The 19,515-nt window shown below is 36.0% G+C and overlaps 1 pseudogene; it reads left to right on the top strand.

Annotated features, from left to right (window-relative positions):
• Window positions 1-830: 830 nt before the first annotated feature.
• On the top strand, window positions 831-19,180 carry LOC120226486 (annotated as a pseudogene).
• The last annotated feature ends 335 nt before the right edge of the window (window positions 19,181-19,515 follow it).

Raw genomic sequence — 19,515 nt, 5'->3', positions numbered from 1 at the left:
GTATACAGTCAGGTGAATATGACTTAATGGTACTCAAAACCTTTTTAAATTTTTGATGGAATTCTAGAGAGAAAAAATCTTATAAATTAAGGTATGTAAGGGAAAAAATCACAATTTAAAATCATACACTGGAAAATAAAGTTCTTACAGTATAAAATCACCGCACTTTAATTATAAATGAAAAACTGTTCTTTATATGATTTTATTCACCATTTTATATAAAATCAAGCAAATGAATTATCTGTTTAAATAATTTAATGAAATCACATCTTAATATTTACCAGTCATTTTTGGATGCACAATGCCTTAAAGTTCTGCCATGACTTCTAATAGCATATATTAAATATTTACAGAGATAACAACGCAACCGCATTTTGGTTCAGTTATCTAAATGAATTTTTTGAAGGTGAAGGTTAGACTGAAGATTTTTTTTTTATGAGATCAAGGATCCATACTAATATCTTATGCATGAAAAAGTACAGTAGTTGATGACCAAGAAATATTGATTAGTTGATGTGAGTAGCATCAATAATGAATAGCTTGCTTCTTGTTCTGACTTTAGAACATCCTTTTCTAAAAACTGAATTTTTTGATACTGAATTTTCTGACCTCAAAATATTAAAAATAAAATTAAACTCAACACTCATTTACTAAACATTTATTATCTACAAATCACTGGATAACAGATAGCCTTACAGATGGTATTAAGACAAGACAGAGAAGCTCTCCCTTCATCTTGTCCTCCCTCCCGAGGAATTTATAATTAATGAAGGCAGTGTTTCTCAATCTGTAATGTGCATAGGAATCTCTCAGGCATCTTAGTCTGGGGTATGGCCTGGGATTCTGCATATATAACAAACTACCTGACAACATTCACAGACTACTCTGGAGAGGCAAGAGAATCAGAGACTGAATTGATACGAATGGGGGAATCTCCATGTCAAGTGAAAAAGGAAGAGATTTCTCCAAATAGGAAAGGAGGTAGGAGTAGGGAATTTCAAGACTAGTTCATGGAACAATTGATATTCTTGTGGATCTTAAAAGCGGAGGACTCCTTTAATGATCAGAGATTATTGAAAAAGGGCAATCCAAGTATAGGGAAAAGAACAACAAAAAATGTCAGGGCAGAGTAGGCAGAAAATGCAGCATGTTTGAGGAGAATACTAAATAATATCAGCAAGTAGAAGGTAGAGTTCATGAAGGGGAATAAAACAAGACCATAATTAACAAAAAGTAAATTAAATATTGTGTTTATTGTTTTTGCCATTAATAACCATACCAAATCTAGTACTATCCTACCGCTCATAAGGTGTTTTCATATCTATTATCCTCGGGTGCTCTTATAACAACTCTACGACAGATTTTTGTCATTTTTGACATAACCAATTTACAGGAGAGTTTGAAGATAACTTGTTGTTTTGAACAAGTATAAGCAGCCAGTTAGTGCTGGATCCAAACTCCAATCTCTAGTAACCATTTACAGAGTAAGAAAACATATTTTAAATAAGAGTAACAATACAAAAGCAAAGTACTTTTTTCCCCTTAAGATTCATTTTATCACAGTGGTCAGGTGATAAGAAAACCCTTGTGTCTTTTTTTCTAACTTTAATGGAAGTTTACCTAATATCTCACTGTTAATAACATAGTGTCTTGATTTGACTCAGGTTCCTTACAAAAATAAGGAAATACACTTCCATAGTTTTCTAAGAATTTTGAACAGGAATGGGTTTTGAATTTTACCTGGGATGCAGGGCTGATTCAATATCCATAAGACAATCAGTGTGATTCATCACATCAATAAAAGAAAGGATAAGAACCACATGATCCTCTCAATCGATGCAGAGAAAGCATTTGACAAAATACAGCATTGTTTCTTGATAAAAACCCTCAAGAAAGTAGAGATAGAAGAATCATACATTGAGATCATAAAAACCATATATGAAAGACACAATGTTAATATCATCCTCTTTGGGGAAAAACTGAGAGTTTTCCCCATAAGGTCAGGAACAAGACAGGTATGTCCACTCTTATCACTTATTCCTCATAGAATTGGAAGTCCTAGCCTCAACAATCAAACAACAAAAAGAAATAAAAGGCATCCAAATCTGCCAGGAGGAGGTCAAACTTCCACTCTTAGCAGATGACGTGATACTCTAAATGGAAAACCCAAAAGATTCCACCAAATAACTGCTAGACTTGATCCATGAATTCAGCAAAGTCACAGGATATAAAATCAATGCACAGAAATTGGTTGCACTTCTCTACACCAGTAATGAAGCAACAGAAAGAGAAATCAAGGAATCAATCCCATTTACAATTGGACCAAAAACCATAAAATACCTACGAATGAATCTAACCAAAGAAGTGAAAACTCTATACACTGAAAACTATAGAACACTTATGATAGATGTTGAAGACACACACACAAAAAATGGAAAAATATTCCATGCTCCTGGATACGAAATACAAATATTTTTAAAATGTTAATACTACCCAAAGCAATCTATATATTTAATGCAATCCCAATCAAAATAACACCAGCATTCTTCATAGAACTAGAACAAGCAATCCTAAAATGTGTATGAAACTAGAAAAGACCCCTATGGCCAAAGCAAACTTGAGAAAGAAAACCAAAACTGGAGGGATCTCAATCCTGGACGTCAAGATGTATTACAAAGCTGTAATCATCAAGTATAAAAACAGACACAGATCAATGGAACAGAATAGAGAACCCAGAAATGGACCCAAAAATGTATGACCAATTAATCTTTGACAAAGCAGGAAAGAATATCCAATGAAATAAACACAGTCTCTTCAACAAATAGTGTTGTGAATGCTGGACGGTGACATGCAGAAAAATGAAACTCGACCACTTTTTTACACCATACACAAACATAAACTCATAATGGATGAAAGACCTAAATGTAAGACAGGAAGCCATCAAAATCCTGGAGGAGAAAACAGGTAAAAACCTCTTTGACCTTGGACATATTAACTTCTTACCCAACACGTCTCAAAGGGAAGGGAAACAAAAGCAAAAGTGAACTATTGGGACCTCATCAAAATAAAAAGCTTCTGCACTGCAAAGGAAACCATCAGCAAAACTAAAAGGCAACTGACAGAATGGAAGAAGATATCTGCAAATGACGTATCAGATAAAGGATTAGTATCCAATCTATAAAGAACTTACTAAACTCTAAATCCAAAAAACAAGTAATCCAGTGAAGAAATGGGCAAAAGACATCAATCGACACTTCTCCAAAGAAGACATTCAGATGACCAACTGACACATGAAAAAATGCTCAACATCACTCATCATCAGGGAAATACAAATCAAAACCACAATGGGATACCACCTCACACCTATCAGAATGGCTAACATTAACAACTCTGGCAACAAAAGATATTGGTGAGGATGTGAAGAAAAATAATCTCTCTGCTGGTGGGAATGCAAACTGGTGCAGCCACTCTGGTAAACAGTATGGAGGCTCCTCAAAAAATAAAAAATAGAACTATCCTATGATCCAGCAGTTATACTACTAGGTATTTATCCAAGGGATACAAGTATGCTGTTTTGAAGGGGCACATGCACCCCAATGTTTACAGCAGCACTATCAACAATAGCCAAATAATGGAAAGATCCCAAATGTCCATGGATGGATGAATGAATAAAGAAGATGTGTACACACACACACACACACACACACACACACACACACTATGGAGTATTACTCAGCAATCAAAAAGAATGAAATCTTGCCATTTGCAACTATGTGGATAGTACTAGAGGGTATTATGCTAAGTGAAATTAGTCAGTCAGAGAGAGACAAATATCATATGAGTTCACCCATATAAGGGCTTTAAGATACAACACAGATGACCATAAGGGAAGGGAAGGAACAATAATACAAAAAACAGGGAGGGGGACAAAACATAAGAGACTCTTAAATATGAAGAACAAACAGAGGGTTACTGGAGGGGTTGTGGAAGGGAGGATGGCCTAAATGGGTAAGGGGCATTAAGGAATCTACTCTCAAAATCACTGTTGCACTATATGCTAACTAACTTGGATGTAAATTTAGAAATGAATACATTATTAAAAATAACTAAATAAATATTTAAAAACCACTTATTTAACAAACACATAACTTCCATCTGCACATGTACCATCTACAAATGATGGAACAGAGTCATGAAAAATAACCTCTTCAAAAAGTTGGCATATTAGTCTTAGAAAAGTAGAACTGAAATAGTACTTATATATTTTAAAAATTACAGAAAAGGAGGGGGAGGCAAGATGCTGGAGAAGTAGGGAGCTCTGTACATTTCACTCACCCCCATCTCAAAAACGGAGAAGGCCTGAAGTCATAGTAACCCTTAGAGAATCCAGGAGTTTGGGGGGAAAAGGAGACAGAGTCCACTGAGAAAACCTTATAGCATGAGTGTGAACTGGGGAAATTAAAATCAGGCCAGGACTGGAGACATGGGGGTGGGGGGGATCTCCCTTTGCTGGGAGATGTGGTGAGTCCAGGGGAAAAAAGAAAAAGTGGCCGAAACTGCTCAAGACACTGTCCCTGTCACTGGAGAAGAGAAAAACCTCCGCTCCAGACAGAGACGGATCCGGTTTCCTGCTGTCAAGCTGACCCTAGGCAGGACGGATTCGTCCCAAGCGACCCTGGGTGAAACTGCTCCCTGCTAGCCAGCCTGACCTAGAGGGGATGCGGTGGCCACACCTTTGTACTTCTAGCTTGGCTAGATCCCCAGGGACTAATAAGACTATATAGTGTCTCTGAGTAGCATCATCGTCATTTCTTTCACCTCCTCTCCAACCATATTCCACTGTTGCTCTCTTTGAAATAAGCCTCTGACTCCTGCCTGCTCATTTCATTTCTAATTTTGCTTCCTCACCACCCTGTCATTTCTCTCATTCACTATGCTCTTCTACCAGCACTGCATACACCCGGCTATTTATTTGTAGCTGGGAATTCTGGTTATATGTTTTAGACTGTCCTTTGTCTATTGGGTTTTTTCTTTTTCCTTTTCTTCTTTTCTCTTTTTTATGTATTTTTTATTTTTACTATTTGCCTTCCCTCCTTTTTTTCTTTTTTTTTTATGTGTCACTTTTTTCTTTTTTGTTTTCCCTTTCAGTTTGCGTGTTTGTTGGATTTGTCTGTGTGTTTGTGTGCCTTTGTTCCCTGTGTGTTTGTCTGCCTGTTTTCTTTTCCAGGGCTACCTCAAAAAACAAGCCAAAGTACACATGGTGGAGAGTCCCAAATACCACTACAAGTAGGAAAATAAAATAACCAAGGTCTCAAAAAGAGAGACCAAAAGACACCATTCAAAGAACACTTTCTGAATGGCCGGTCCTGGACAGTCAAAGAGCCTTCTTTGGTACAGCAGCAATCATAGGTGCTGAGTGCATAACAAGCTTTTAAAACTAACAAGCAATAGAAAGCTAACCAAAATGATGAAATAGAAGAGCTCTCCTCCAAAAAACATTCCAGGAAGAACTGACAGCTAAAGAACTACTCAAAACAGATATAAGCAAAATAACTGAACAAGAATTTAGAACAATAGTCATAAAATTAATCACTGGGCTTGAAAAAGGCATGAAAGACAGCAGAGAAATTATTGCCACAAAGATTATGGAGCTTAAAAAAGTTGTGATGAATTAAAAAATGCTATAAATGAGATGCAAAATAAAATGGAGGCCTCCAATGCAGGGATTGAAGAGGCAGAAAGGAGAATAAGTGATTTAGAATACACAGTTATAGAAAAAGAGGAAGCTGAGAAAAAGAGAAATAAACTGATACAGGAACACAAGAGTTCGAGAGCTCAGTGATACAATCAAATGGAATAATATCCGTATCATAGGAATTCCAGAAGATGAAGAGAGAGGGAAAGGCGCTGAAGGGGTCCTTGAACAAATTATTGTCGAGAACTTCCCCAATATGGGGAAGGAAACAGACACTGAAATCCAAGAGGTACAGAGAACTCCTCTCAGACATAAATTGAATCGATCTTCTGCATGACATATCATAGTGAAAATGGCTAAATATAAGGACAAAGAGAGAATTCTGAAAGCAGCTGGGGAGAAAAGAGCCCTAACATACAAAGGGAAACCTATTAGAGTGGTGACAGACCTATCTACTGAAACTTGGCAGGCCAGAAAGGAATGGCAGGAGATCTTCAATGTGATGATCAGAAAAAATATGCAGCCAAGAATCCTCTATCCAGCAAGCCTCTCATTCAGAATAGAAGGAGAGATAAAAGTCTTTCCAAATAAACAAAAATTGAAAGCATATGTCACTGCTAAACCAGCCCTACAAGAAATCCTGAGGGGGACACTGAGGAAAATGTTGCAAGGAATGCAATGTACCAGAGATACCACCATAAGCATGAATCCCACAAACGACACAATGACTCTAAACCCATATATTTCTATAATAACTCTGAATGTAAATGGACTAAATGCCCCAATCAAAAGACATAGGGTGGCAGAATGGATTAAAAAAAAAAAAAATCCATCTATTTGCTGTCTACAAGAAACTCATTTTAGACTGGAGGACATCATCAGACTGAAAGTAAGGGGATGGAGAAATATATATCATGCTACTGGAAATCAAAAGAAAGCTGGAGTAGCTACACTTATATCAGACAAACTGGACTTTAAAGTAAAGGCAGTAACAAGGGATGAAGAAGGGCATTATATAATAATTACAGGGTCTATCCATCAGGAGGAGCTAACAATTATAAATGTCTATGCATCAAATATGGGAACACTCAAATATATAAAACAATTAATCACAAACAGAAACACTCTTCTGGATAAGAATGTGCTAATAGCAGGGGACTTTAATACTCCACTTACAGCAATGGATAGATCAACTAGACAGAAAAGCAATAAAGACACAATGGACTTGAATGACACATTGGACCAGATGGATCTGACGGATATATTTAGAACTTTACATCCTGAGGCCAGGGAATTTACTTTCTTCTCAAGTGCGCATGGCACATTCTCCAAGATAGATCACATACTGGGACATAAAGCAGCCCTCAATAAATATAAAAGAATAGAGATCATACCATGCACACTGTCAGATCACAATGCTTTGAAACTTGAAATCAATTACAGGAAGAAGTCTGGAAAACCGCCAAAAACATGGAGGTTAAAGAACACCCTTCTAAAGAATGAATGGGCCAATCAGGCAATTAGAGAGGAAATTAAAAAATATATGGAAACAAATGAAAATGAAAACACAACAATTCAAAATCTATGGGATGCGGCCAAGGCAGTCCTAAGAGGAAAGTACATTGCTCTCCAGGCCTATTTCAAGAGATTAGAAAAAGCACAAGTCCAAAATCTAACAGCTCACCTAAAGGAGCTAGAGGCAGAGCAACAAGAACGCCCTAAACCCAGTAGAAGAAGAGAAATAGTAAAAATTAGAGCAGAAATAAACAACATAGAGACCAAAGAAACAATTGAACAGATCAATGAAACCAAGAGTTGGTTTTTTGAAAAAGTAAACAAAATTGACAAGCCTCTAGCCAGATTTATCAAAAAGAAAAGAGAGAGCACCCAAATAGACAAAATTATGAATGAAAATGGACTTATTACAACCAACCCCTCAGAAATACAAGCAATTATCAGGGAATACTATGAAAAACTATATGCCAACAAATTGGACAACTTAGAAGAAATGGACAAATTTCTAAACACACACTCACTACCAAAATTCACTCGGGAAGAAACAGAAAATCTGAACATGAATCATGAATTCATGAATCATGAATCATGACAATGTAGATTGTCAAAGCAATCTACACATTCAATGCAATTCCAATCAAAATTGCACCATCATTCTTCTCAATACTAGAACAAATTATTTTAAAATTTGTATGGAACCACAAAAGACCCCGAATAGCCAAAGTTATATTGAAGAAGAAAACCAAAACAGGAGGCATCACCATCCCAGACTTTGGCCTCTACTACAAAGCTGTAATCATCAAGACTGTATGGTATTGGCACAAAAACAGACACATTGACCAATGGAACAGAATTGAGAACTCAGAAGTGGACCCAAAAGTGTACAGTCAACTAATCTTTGACAAAGCAGGAAAGAGTATCCAATGGAAAAAAAAAAAGACAGCCTTTTCAACAGATGGTGCTGGAGAACTGGACAGCAACATGCAGAAGAGTGAAACTGGATCATTTTCTCACATCATACACAAAAATAAACTCAAAATGGATAAAGAACCTGAATATGAGACAGGAAACCATCAAAACCCTAGAGGAGAGAGCAGAAAACCACCTCCATGACTCCCACCACACCAATTTCTTACTTGACACATCCCCAAAAGCAAAAGAACCAGAGCAAAAATGAACTACTGGGACCTCATCAAGAGAAAAAGCGTCTGCCCGGCAAAGGAAACAATCCATAAAACTAATAGGCAAACAATGGAATGGGAAAAGATAGTTGCAAATGACATATCAGATAAAGACCTAGTATCTAAAATCTATAAGGAACTCACCAAACTCCACACACGAAAAATAAAATAATAATCCAGTGATGAAATGGGCAAAAGATATGAACAGACACTTTTTCCAAAGAGGACATCCAGATGGCCAACACACACACATGAAACGATGCTCAGCATCCCTCCTCATCAGGGAAATACAAATCAAAACCACACTGAGATACCACCTCACACTGGCCAGAGAGGCTAAAATGAGCAAATCAGAGGACTCTAGATGCTGGCAAGGATGTGGAGAAATGGGCACCCTCCTACACTGTTGGTGGGAATGTTAGACTGGTACAGCCCCTCTGGAAAACAGTGTGGAGGTTCCTCAAAAAATTAACAATAGAACTCCCCTATGACCCAGCAATAGCACTGCTAGGAATTTACCCAAGGGCACGGGAGTGCTGATGCATAGGGGCACATGTACCCCAATGTTCACAGCAGCACTCTCAACAATAGCCAAAACATGGAAAGAGCCTAAGTGTCCATCCACGGACGAATGGATCAAGAAGATGTGGTTTATCTATACCATGGAATACTACATGGCAATGAGAAAGAATGAAAGCTGGCCATGTGTTGCAACATGGATAGAACTTGAGGGTGTTATGCTGAGAGAAATAAGTCAGGCAGAGAAGGACAGATACCATATGTTTGCATGTATAGGAGGATTAGGAAAAACTTAATGGAGGACCGTGGGGGAGAAGGGGTAAAATAGTGGGGAGAGGGAGAGAGGCAAACCATGAGAGACTCTTGAATGCTGAGAACAAACTGAGGACTCATGGGGGTGGGTGGGAGGGGAAGGGGGAGGATGGGCATGGAGGAGGGCACTTTTGGGGATGAGCACTGGGTGTTATATGGAAACCAACTTGACAATAAACTATTAAAAAATTACATAAAGAACAACTCACTAATCTAGGTGAGAATACTGAGAATAGCTGTAAAGTCTAACTATTTTAAAGAAATTCAATTGCATTCATTATGACTACATGCAGTTCTTAAAGTAGATTAACAAAACTTAAATTCAATTTTTCTGATAAGGTTAAAAGACACCTGTGGTAGAAACATCAATGAACCGATTGACTTAACTTTGTAAATTGATAAGTTGCAAAGGCTTATGGTTATTTTTTTAAATAGTTTGAATAACCATTCAGATTTGTTTAGTCTATGTAATTTCTATTGATCAAGTAAAGGTTAATTATTTATCAGTTATTCCATCTGAATCTCCAAATTGTAAACACATGACATACAAAGGTTCTATAACAATCCCATTATTAATTTCAGAATTTTAGAAAAATATAAATCTAGTATACACATAGAAGCTTGTGTATAAGAAGAGTGTGTGATTTTAAAATGCATATTTATTGGATGAAACAACAAACCTCTTTTAATAAGTACCTGTACATGAGAGAAAACTGAAGCCTATATATTCCCTTAATGTAAAGCATTGAAACCTAATCATTAAATTAAAAAAATGAAACACAAATGTTTCTTTAAAAACTGTCCCTAATATAATCCTAAAAACCTAAGCTATTTTAAAAAACCTAAGCTGTGAACACTCCATAGTTTTGGGAGAAAAAAATAAAGATTCTCATTCTCACTTTAAATTGTATGCACAGTATGATGAATATTACTATCTAGTGTTAAAACAGGACTAAAATTGTCATGTTGAACTAATATTTTCTTTTACAAAAGTTACTTATATTCTAATTCTTCTCTTTCACATTACCAGGGTAAAGTTCAAGAAACACTAAATGACTGGAAAATTCGAGAAATACATTTAATTACATATGCACATACATCTATATGTATCTCTACCAGAAGCAAGGCCCTTGTGGATACTCTCGCTCTCTACATAAGTATGTATGTATTTATGTAATTATGTATGTATGTATGTATGAATGTATGTATGTATAATAACTGCATTAAGGAAATAAAGTTTATATAATATTTGGTACATTTACAATTTTGTTATTTAATTTATCCTGACATTTTTATTATATTCAATTTTGAAATAAAGCATATTAACACTAAAGAAAATAAGGTGGTTATAATATTTGCAATTTTAGTATTCTCACCTCTGGTGAAATTTCCATTTCTCTTGAATTTTTTATTTGTGGACATTTGGGCTTCTCTATGAATCTAACACCAAGTAGACATGCCATAATACGTAAAATATATGGAGTGCTCAAAAATTTAGTCTTTGCTTAATATTTGTTCTTAACAATGATAAAATATAAATTTTAAGATAAAAACTGATTTCTCATATCTGCATATTACATGAAAAACAAATATGACTAAGACACATAAATAACATGAGTCTACTTGTTAGTTCTTCTTTAGTGTCACCTTAGGTACTTAGTATCCTATTAACTGTGTTTTCCCCTTGACATTGTAAGAGTCAACTCAGTGACTAAATATTTAAACTTTGTACCATGCACAGCATTGTGCTGTATTGAGATTATTGATGGTGCTTCTAATTTTGACCCTAAATAAAATCAATAAGCTGACACCGAGATATTTAAATGGTATATACCCTCACAAAGGAGACTCAATTATCAAGATAATAATTGTCTTCAATTTTATAACTGAAACATACTACATCTAATAATAAAAACAGATGAGCCATTTTTAGAAGGAACTGAGGAACCAATGCATGATATATAACAATATTTATATGTATCTCTACCAGAAGCAAGCCCCAATGCCCGATAAGTCCTACCCCTACCACACATGGAATTCTTGTGTTCAGTAGTAGAAGAGCCAATTTGAATGCAAGTTGGTTAGGTATCAAGTATTTCTTTATGAGCCATTAAAATTATAGGCAATATTCAAATTTTAAATTAGTCATGAATTTAAAAATAAGGGAATTAATATTCTATGACAACCAAAGTATAATGATATTGTTGACCCTATGGATATACAGTTAAAATTTTAATATAAAAACATTCAGGTTCCTCTTGAACTAGTTAGCTAATTTTTTTAGGTTTCTCAAGGGAAAAAGGAATGGGTTAAAGGATGTATAAATTTACACTTCAAGGGGCACCTGTGTGGCTCAGTCAGTTGAATTGTCTGACATCAGCTCATGTCGTGGGTTCGAGGCCTGCGTTGCTCTGTGCTGACAGCTAGCTCAGAGCCTGGAGCCTGTTTCAGATTCTGTGCCTCCCTCTCTCTCTGACCCTCACCTACTCATGCTGTTTCTCTCTCAGAAATAAATAAAACATTAAAAAATTTAAAAAAATATATACTTCATAAAGTAATTATGCCCTTCTTAATCATCAGTATAATTTTATTTATTTAAGTTTATTTATTAATTTTGAGAAAGAGAGAGTGCAAGCAGGAGAGGGCAGAGAGAAAGGGAGGCAGAGAAGCGCAAGCAGGCTCCATGCTGTCAGCCTGACAGTGGGTGGGTCTAGATCTTATAAACCATGAGATCATGACCTGAGCCAAAATCAAGAATCGGATGCTTAATGGTCTGAGTTACCCAGGCACCCCAATCATCAGCAAAATTTTAAATGTTTGTTTTAAATGTCTTATAAACAGCAAGATATGTTTGTATGTGTTATACACAGAAACTCATGATAATGATTAACTATTGTGGATGGCTACTGACAAGAAGGAATCTAACAGTCATTGAGTCCTTTGTCCTAAACACTGGCTCTGCTTGAGTCCCTTTTCATTTTCCAGAAGATCATTCAGCCTTTGTCTCATAAAGCCACTTCTCTCAGCATTCCCCCAGTCCCTCCTACTTGTTCCATTCCCTTTGCGTGGAATACACTTTCCTCTTAGTTAAGCCTACCCACCCTTTGCATCATTAGAGGAGTTCTATCTCTTCCTGTGTATACATATATGATTTTACCTGATCAATATTAGAATTCCCCTGAGAATGTAAGCTACACAAAGGTAGATTTATGGGTTCTATGTCTATTTTTCCTCACTATTGTAATTATAGCACCAAGTCTTTGAATTTTAAAAATACTTCTTCGGTGAATGACTAATTTACTTGTACCACTTATCACCTCTTTTTTTTAACCTCATGATCAAAATTCATGTTATTATGTTATTTTCTTAAAATTTTTTAGAGAGTCTGAGTACAGGAGGCGGCAGGGAGGGTGGTAGAGGGTACGGGAAAGAGAAAAAAAAGTAAGCAGGCCCCATGCTGAGCATCAATCTGGGCTCGATCTCATGACTATAAGATCATGACCTGAACCAAAATCAAGTCAGATGCTCAATTGACTAAGCCACCCAGGTGACCTATTATTTTTTAAGTAACATGTCATTGTTTGTATTTGAAGTCTTTAGGGCAGCAGGTTTGAACATGGCTCAAAATATCCAAAAGCAGACACTGTCAGTTAAGTTTGGACTTCCAAGTTTAAAATAAGGAAAATGAGTTAACTATAATAATGACACATTTCTTCATAGTGTCAGGTAAAACTGTAAAACTATAACACTTTGGGCCAAATCAAGAGTCTTTTCTGAAATATTTGTCTTCAGACAACTGTCAAAGAAAACAATAAATATGAAATACAAATAAACTTACCATCGTACCCTTTGTAATGGGAGTGCCACTGTAACAAGAGACACTAGAACATGCCTGGGGATTCAAACAAGGCACAGGGCAAAGGACCCTCACAAACGGTAGTTACCACTGCGGATTCAATAGCCATGATTTTATCAACCATTTGGGAGCTTGAATTAAAAAAGGAAACATATCTTCTTTCAAATTGAGGTGCTTTTAAATGAGAAATTAACTTTAAAGCTAAATATATATTGCTGATGATATAATCAGAGTATATTTAAATCTACTGAGAACAAAAACAAGTTTCATAACACTGAAAAACTGTAAAAGAAACTGACATGAAGTGGTTTTTGATCATTAAATAACTTTTAAAAATATTCTTCATGTAACCATGTAACCATGTCTGGTTACTCTATATTTTTAATGTACTTCAAGAATGAGATATATTGGAGACACCTGGCTGTCTAAGCCTCACCTGTCACGCAATTCTTGATCTCAGGGTTGTGAGTTCAAGCCCTGCATTGGGTACAGAACTCACTTAAGGAAAAAAAGAAAAGAATGAGATGTTTTGGAAATGAGTAAAAACATATCAATATTATGAAGTCAAATAATATGCTACTGCCCATATATTTTGTACAAGAAAACAGGTATCGACATAAGTCAAGAGATATCAACATTTCAATTCTAACAGCTTGACTGATTTAGCAATTTTATAAGCTATCACAGATATAATTTGTCAGGTTGCCTATAATAAATATTAATGAAAATTAAAATAACAGCCTGGTCAACTATTTTTAAGACATTATTTATGCAGTATTGTACCAATCCTATAGTATTCAAACTTACTAAGTTCAGTGCTCCGTGTATTTAGACCTGATGTCCTTTCCTCTACACCATAACTGGCTGAGGGAAGAGGGGGAGCTATTAAACATGAACAGATCAAAGGAGAATCACTACCAGAATAAGGCTCCTTATATCAGAGACAGAATAGCTTCCACTTGCTAAGAGTGTGCACTGTGCTAAACTAGTTGTGCTCTTAGATTTTCATGCAGCTCATTTAATCCTCACGTTATCCACAGAGGTAATAACATTTTTTTTTTCAGAAAGAGAGAGGGTGCAAGCAACCAAGGGGGAGAGAGAGAGGGAGGGAGGGAGAGAAGAAGAGGGAGAAGGAGAGAGAGAGAGAGAGAAGTGTGGCTCACACCGAAGCTGGGCACATGCTCACCTGAGCTCAAACAATGCTGGACTCTAACTCATGAACCATGAGATCATGACCTGGGTCAAAGTCACATGCTTAACTGACTCAGCCACCCAGGCACCTTAAAGACTGATATTTTTAAATTTATTTTATGTATGTATGTATTTTATATTTATTTTGAGTGAGACAGAGTGCGAATGTAGGAGGGGCAGAGAGAGGTAGACACAGAAAATCCCAAGTAATAGGAGTGCAGAGCCTAAAGCAAGGCTCACACTCAGAAAACCTTGAGGTTATGACCTGAGCTGAAATCAAGAGTAGCATACGTAACCAACTGAGCCACTCAGGCACCCCCCTGGTAATAACCATTATTAACCTCACTTTAAAGAGGCAGAAATTAAGGCACAGATAGGTAAAACAACTTTCCTAAGGAAATGTTGCTAAGAAATAAAGAATAAATATGGATAAGATAGAGTCTGTGCACATCCAGGCCCACACAAAACTTCCTACTCTAACAAAAGTGAAAAGCTAATTGAAGCAATGGAACAGAGATGTGTAAAGCATTACACAGTACTCCCCTATCCCTTCTAATCCCATCACCTTCAAATAACCAAGGTGAACAATCCATTGTTTGCTCCCATGCCTTAAGCTCTGAAAAATGAGATCATATCTCACCACTATAATTTGCGGTGGACTTTAAGTGTTAAATCATTCCATTTAGGAACACAGAATGTCTTCATAACAAGCATCTACAATTATCACATTATTTTTTATCCTTTAATAATATCATAAAGTTTGGGATTCTGGGATATTTTTGTGAAATTTATTTTTAAGTGTTTGTTTTATATATTTTTTTCATTAGTATGAATGACATTTTTATTTTCCACTTCAATTTTTAAAGGTGTACGATGGTAAAAAGAAGAGGTGTAGACATCTGAATATTTTTGCCTTAATCTAGTTACTTTACTTGTTTATTTGTTCTGATTCTTAGTTTCTTAGGTATGCAATTGAATCATCTGCAAATAACAATTCTGTCTCGTTTTCCATGATTACTATCACATATCACAGGAGTATATGTAGTGATTGCATTAGCAACAATCTAAAAACCAATGCTGAATATAATTGCTAATGATCGACCTTCAGGTATTGGTCCTTCCCATTATAATGGTAAATACTTTAACATTAACTTCATTATAGTTAAATATTCATTTTTTAGAAAAAGTCTTTATTTTGTTTAGGCAGTTTCTCTTGACGCATATTTTACACAGATTTTCAATTTCCAAAATGCGTGCAGATGAATAAAAAAGTGTCCATACGTTTTATCAAATGCTTCCCAATTTCTATACATAAATCCCTATGTGTTCTGATTTTAATGTGATGTTACCATAGATTATATTGATGCATTTCTAACTTCCCAATCTAAACTAATCCTTCCATTACTGGAACATGGCCTACCAGAAACCTGTAATTAGTAAGTCAAAAGATACTGAACATTATGAATTTAGAAAATTTGTAATTCTCTGAATTTCCAGCTTTTTATAGAAATACATCTTCATTTTAAAATCTTCTATACCATGGTTTCCTCCTTTAATATCCTGATTTTATACTTTCATTTAGCATCTATTTTTTTTTAACTGGGCTTATTATTTTATGATTTTAATACATTCAAAGCACCAAGTTTGATGTGTTCATCTTTTCTAGACATTTAGTTTTCTATTTCATGTATGTTAGTTTTCTCCTTATTACTTTTCTGTATACATTACTGTATTTAAAACAATACAATTATTTTTATTGATTTATTGTTAATTAGAATGTTTAATTTACTTCTGCTCAGACTTCAAAAAATATTTAATGCTATCTATTCCCTCTGGTACAGCTTCAGCTGTTCAGTACAAAGTATTTTTTGTAGTAACATATTTTGCTGTCCATTACGCAAAATTCCTCTTTAATCGAGGTGCTATTTAGAAATACATTTCATTAAATTGTTCTCCCAAAAGCAGATAAGTATGGGGTTTTTTTGTTTTGGTTTGGTTTGGGTTTTGCTGTTGTTTTTTAAGTAATGTTAGGTTTTTGGTTCAGGTATTTTGTTTTTGTTATTAGGTTTTTATAGAGTGTTGATTTTAAGTTTGTGCTTGCTTTGGCAGCACATATACTAAAAAAAGATTTTAACTTTATTAAATTCTAATAAGCAGATGCAATCTGTCAAATACTTTTAGAATTATATTTTTGTTCAAGAACCATATTTTATAAACATTCAAGACATAACAGAAGAATGTCACTATTTCTGTATGTATGTAGTATATACAATTTTGCAAAGCTGAATGTGAACATACCATGAAAATCTGTGATGAATATATTTTCTTTTCTGGTCACTTGTTCCTCTCACCACCAGTGATTCATATCAGTAGGTTCACATGCAATCAGTCTCTGCACTGACAGTGCGAAGCCTGCTTGGGATTCTCTCTCTCTCTCTCTCTCTCTCTCTCTCTCTCTCTCTCTCTCCCTTTCTCTCTGGCCCTCACTGCTCATTCTCTCTCTCAATATATATATTGAAACTGTATATATAGTTTACATACAGCTTTATGTATGTAATAATACCCATTAATGTGCTTGATGACTTTCCCCTTGTTTCTGAGGTGGGATGGGGGTGCAAAAGTTTGTATTTTAAATTTTTAATAATTGCTGCCAGAATGTTTCCTCAAGAGCTCTTACAATTCACACTACTGGCAGTGCACTCTCCCCACATCAAAGCATATGCTATTCTATCCTGGAAGAACCTTCTCCTTCAGATAGTCACATGACTTCACCTTACTTTGCTTCTGCTGAGACTTCTCCTCAGAGATCTTCCCTTAACAGTTTATTATAATTATCCATTCTTTCTTCCAATTATTCCATATCAATTAACCATGGCTTTTTCATAGCATTTACCATGATCTGATAGTACATTACTTAGATATGTGTTTATGAATTTATCGTTTGTGTCCCTTTCCTACATGTCCAAAAGCCCTTCTTTTCAATTAATTTTAGTTAATTCAAATCTGGTCCTTGGTAACAAGTTCCCATGGTCGTTCTATCGTGTTCCTTTACTTCATACTCTAGGAAGGTTGCTCAATTGCTAGGGCAGTACTAGCCAATAAAAATAATTGTGAGACACAAATGTGATTCACATATGTAATGTAAAATAGGAATCATAAGTGAAATATAAAATATGTCTGTTTAACAGGTTTATAGAAATGTAAGAAGGGATTAAAACTCTGAGTCAGTTTATGTGCCAGAGGACCATATAAAAATTCCACAACAAAAATATAATTAAATTTAAAACTCCTTAAGTTTCAATAGCACTTTAGACAAAAGTTCAAGGGGGAACCATTGAGGTAGAAAATATATATAAGAAAAGTTTCCACAATGCAGCAGTGAGAGAAGGAAACAGGATATGTGGAAGAGAAAGTAAGACAAAGGATGGAGACAGAAAAAAATTCAATTGGAGTGACAGGTGGAGAAGAGAGAATACAACAATGTTAGAAGATACAAGGAATGAGTATTTTTCAGAACTGATTACAATGCCAACCAGAGATTGAGGACGTTCAACAACATCTAAACAGTATAAATAAACACATTTATATCTAGACAGAGCACAATAAAACTGAAGAACAAAGGGAAATTATATCAAAAGTAGACAAAGAGAAAAGAATGTGGCAGCTTACAAGAGGGTCAAAAGTTGATCAATGTCTGTGATATGCCAAATAAAATTGTCACCTGAAATATGACAACCAAAATTTCCTAGAGATAATGATCAATATATAAAAGGTGACGGCAGGGGCGCCTGGGTGGCTTAGTCGGTTAAGCGTCCGACTTTCGCTTAGGTCATGATCTCACGGTTCGTGGGTTCGGGCCCCGCGTCGGGCTCTGTGCTGGCTGCCAGCTCAGAGCCTGGAGCCTGTTTCAGTCTGTGACTCCCTCTCTCTCTGACCCTCCCCTGCTCACGCTGTCTCTCTCTCTCTCCTAGAAATAAATAAAAAAAATAAAAATAAATAAAAAAAAAAAAGGTGACGGCAGCCGCAGTTGATTAGGGAAGATTCCCGCAAGAATAACACTTCAGAGACAGCACCACAACCTGGTTCAGCAGTTCAGGGAGCTCCTATTTCTCACATTGCTCAGCAGATGGCATTAAGGGGAGCTGCACCAGTGACATTTATCCCTCTTCCTGAGAGCACTTACAGGTTAAGGGGGTCCTCCAGACAGTCCAGTCTTCTGTAATTCGCCCACCCCATGTGCAAATGGTATTATCTTTATCAGAAAGTGAGGAGTCTCAGGACTCACCAGACAGTATAGGCTCTTCACACAAAGCCTGTGGGATCCTAGCATGGTGCCCATTTACAGAAAAATTTTGAAAGGTCTATTTTCTGAAGATGCATGGGACAGAAAAGGAGATGGAGAAAACCTGGAGTTTCTGCTGTCACTTCTATGTTTGTTCCAACTCCTATCTATCAAACTAGCAGTGGACAGTACAAGGCCCTTGCCCCAAACGGAGCCTTACAGCTGACCAGTCTAGGCACAGATGGAGTACAGGGACTTGAGACATTAACCATGACAAATTCAGGCAGTAGTCAGCAAGGGACATTTCTCCAGGTGGTTGTACAAACTGCATTATGAGATATGTACACATATCAGATCCAGTCCACACCTTCAGCTACTTCACTGCCACGAACTGGGTAATAATATTTCCTGTGACACATACATCTCAGACAACTAAGACAGATGACTTCCAACTGAAAAGAGAAATAGGTTGATGAAAAACACAGAAGCTGATCAAGAACATCGCAGAAAGAAGGAAGAATATGTGATATGCCTGGAAAATTGAGTTGCAGTCTTCTAAAATTAAAATAAAACTCTTTAATAGAAGAGTTAAATTTTTTAAGGATCTTTACTCCCATAAAAGTGTTTGAATAAGAAAAAAAATATTTTTGCAGCCCTGCCTAAAAATTCATTGGGTTTCTTTTCTTTTTAGTGGAGTTTTATAAATTAAGGGGTCAAACATGAAAATTTTTACTCAGGCTTCTGCAACTCAAAGACAAATATCCTATGCAACAGATCTGGTGACAGAAGATAAAGTGGAAAATGAGCTCAAGGAAGTCATTGGCACAGCTGGACACTCTGGAAAAATGAAGCCCACTCAAGAGGGGGGCGTGACCTCTCACCAATTTGAATTTCCTAAATGACAATAACCCAAAAATGCCAGAGAAGATGAAATTTGGTATATTGAGTTTTAAAATAAATCAGT

This window comes from Hyaena hyaena, unplaced genomic scaffold (assembly GCF_003009895.1).
Source record: "Hyaena hyaena isolate Hyena2069 unplaced genomic scaffold, ASM300989v1 scaffold_1704, whole genome shotgun sequence".
NCBI classification, from domain to species: domain Eukaryota; kingdom Metazoa; phylum Chordata; class Mammalia; order Carnivora; family Hyaenidae; genus Hyaena; species Hyaena hyaena.
The sequence above is the reverse complement of the archived record's forward strand: the minus strand, read 5'-3'. Positions and strand labels throughout refer to the sequence as shown.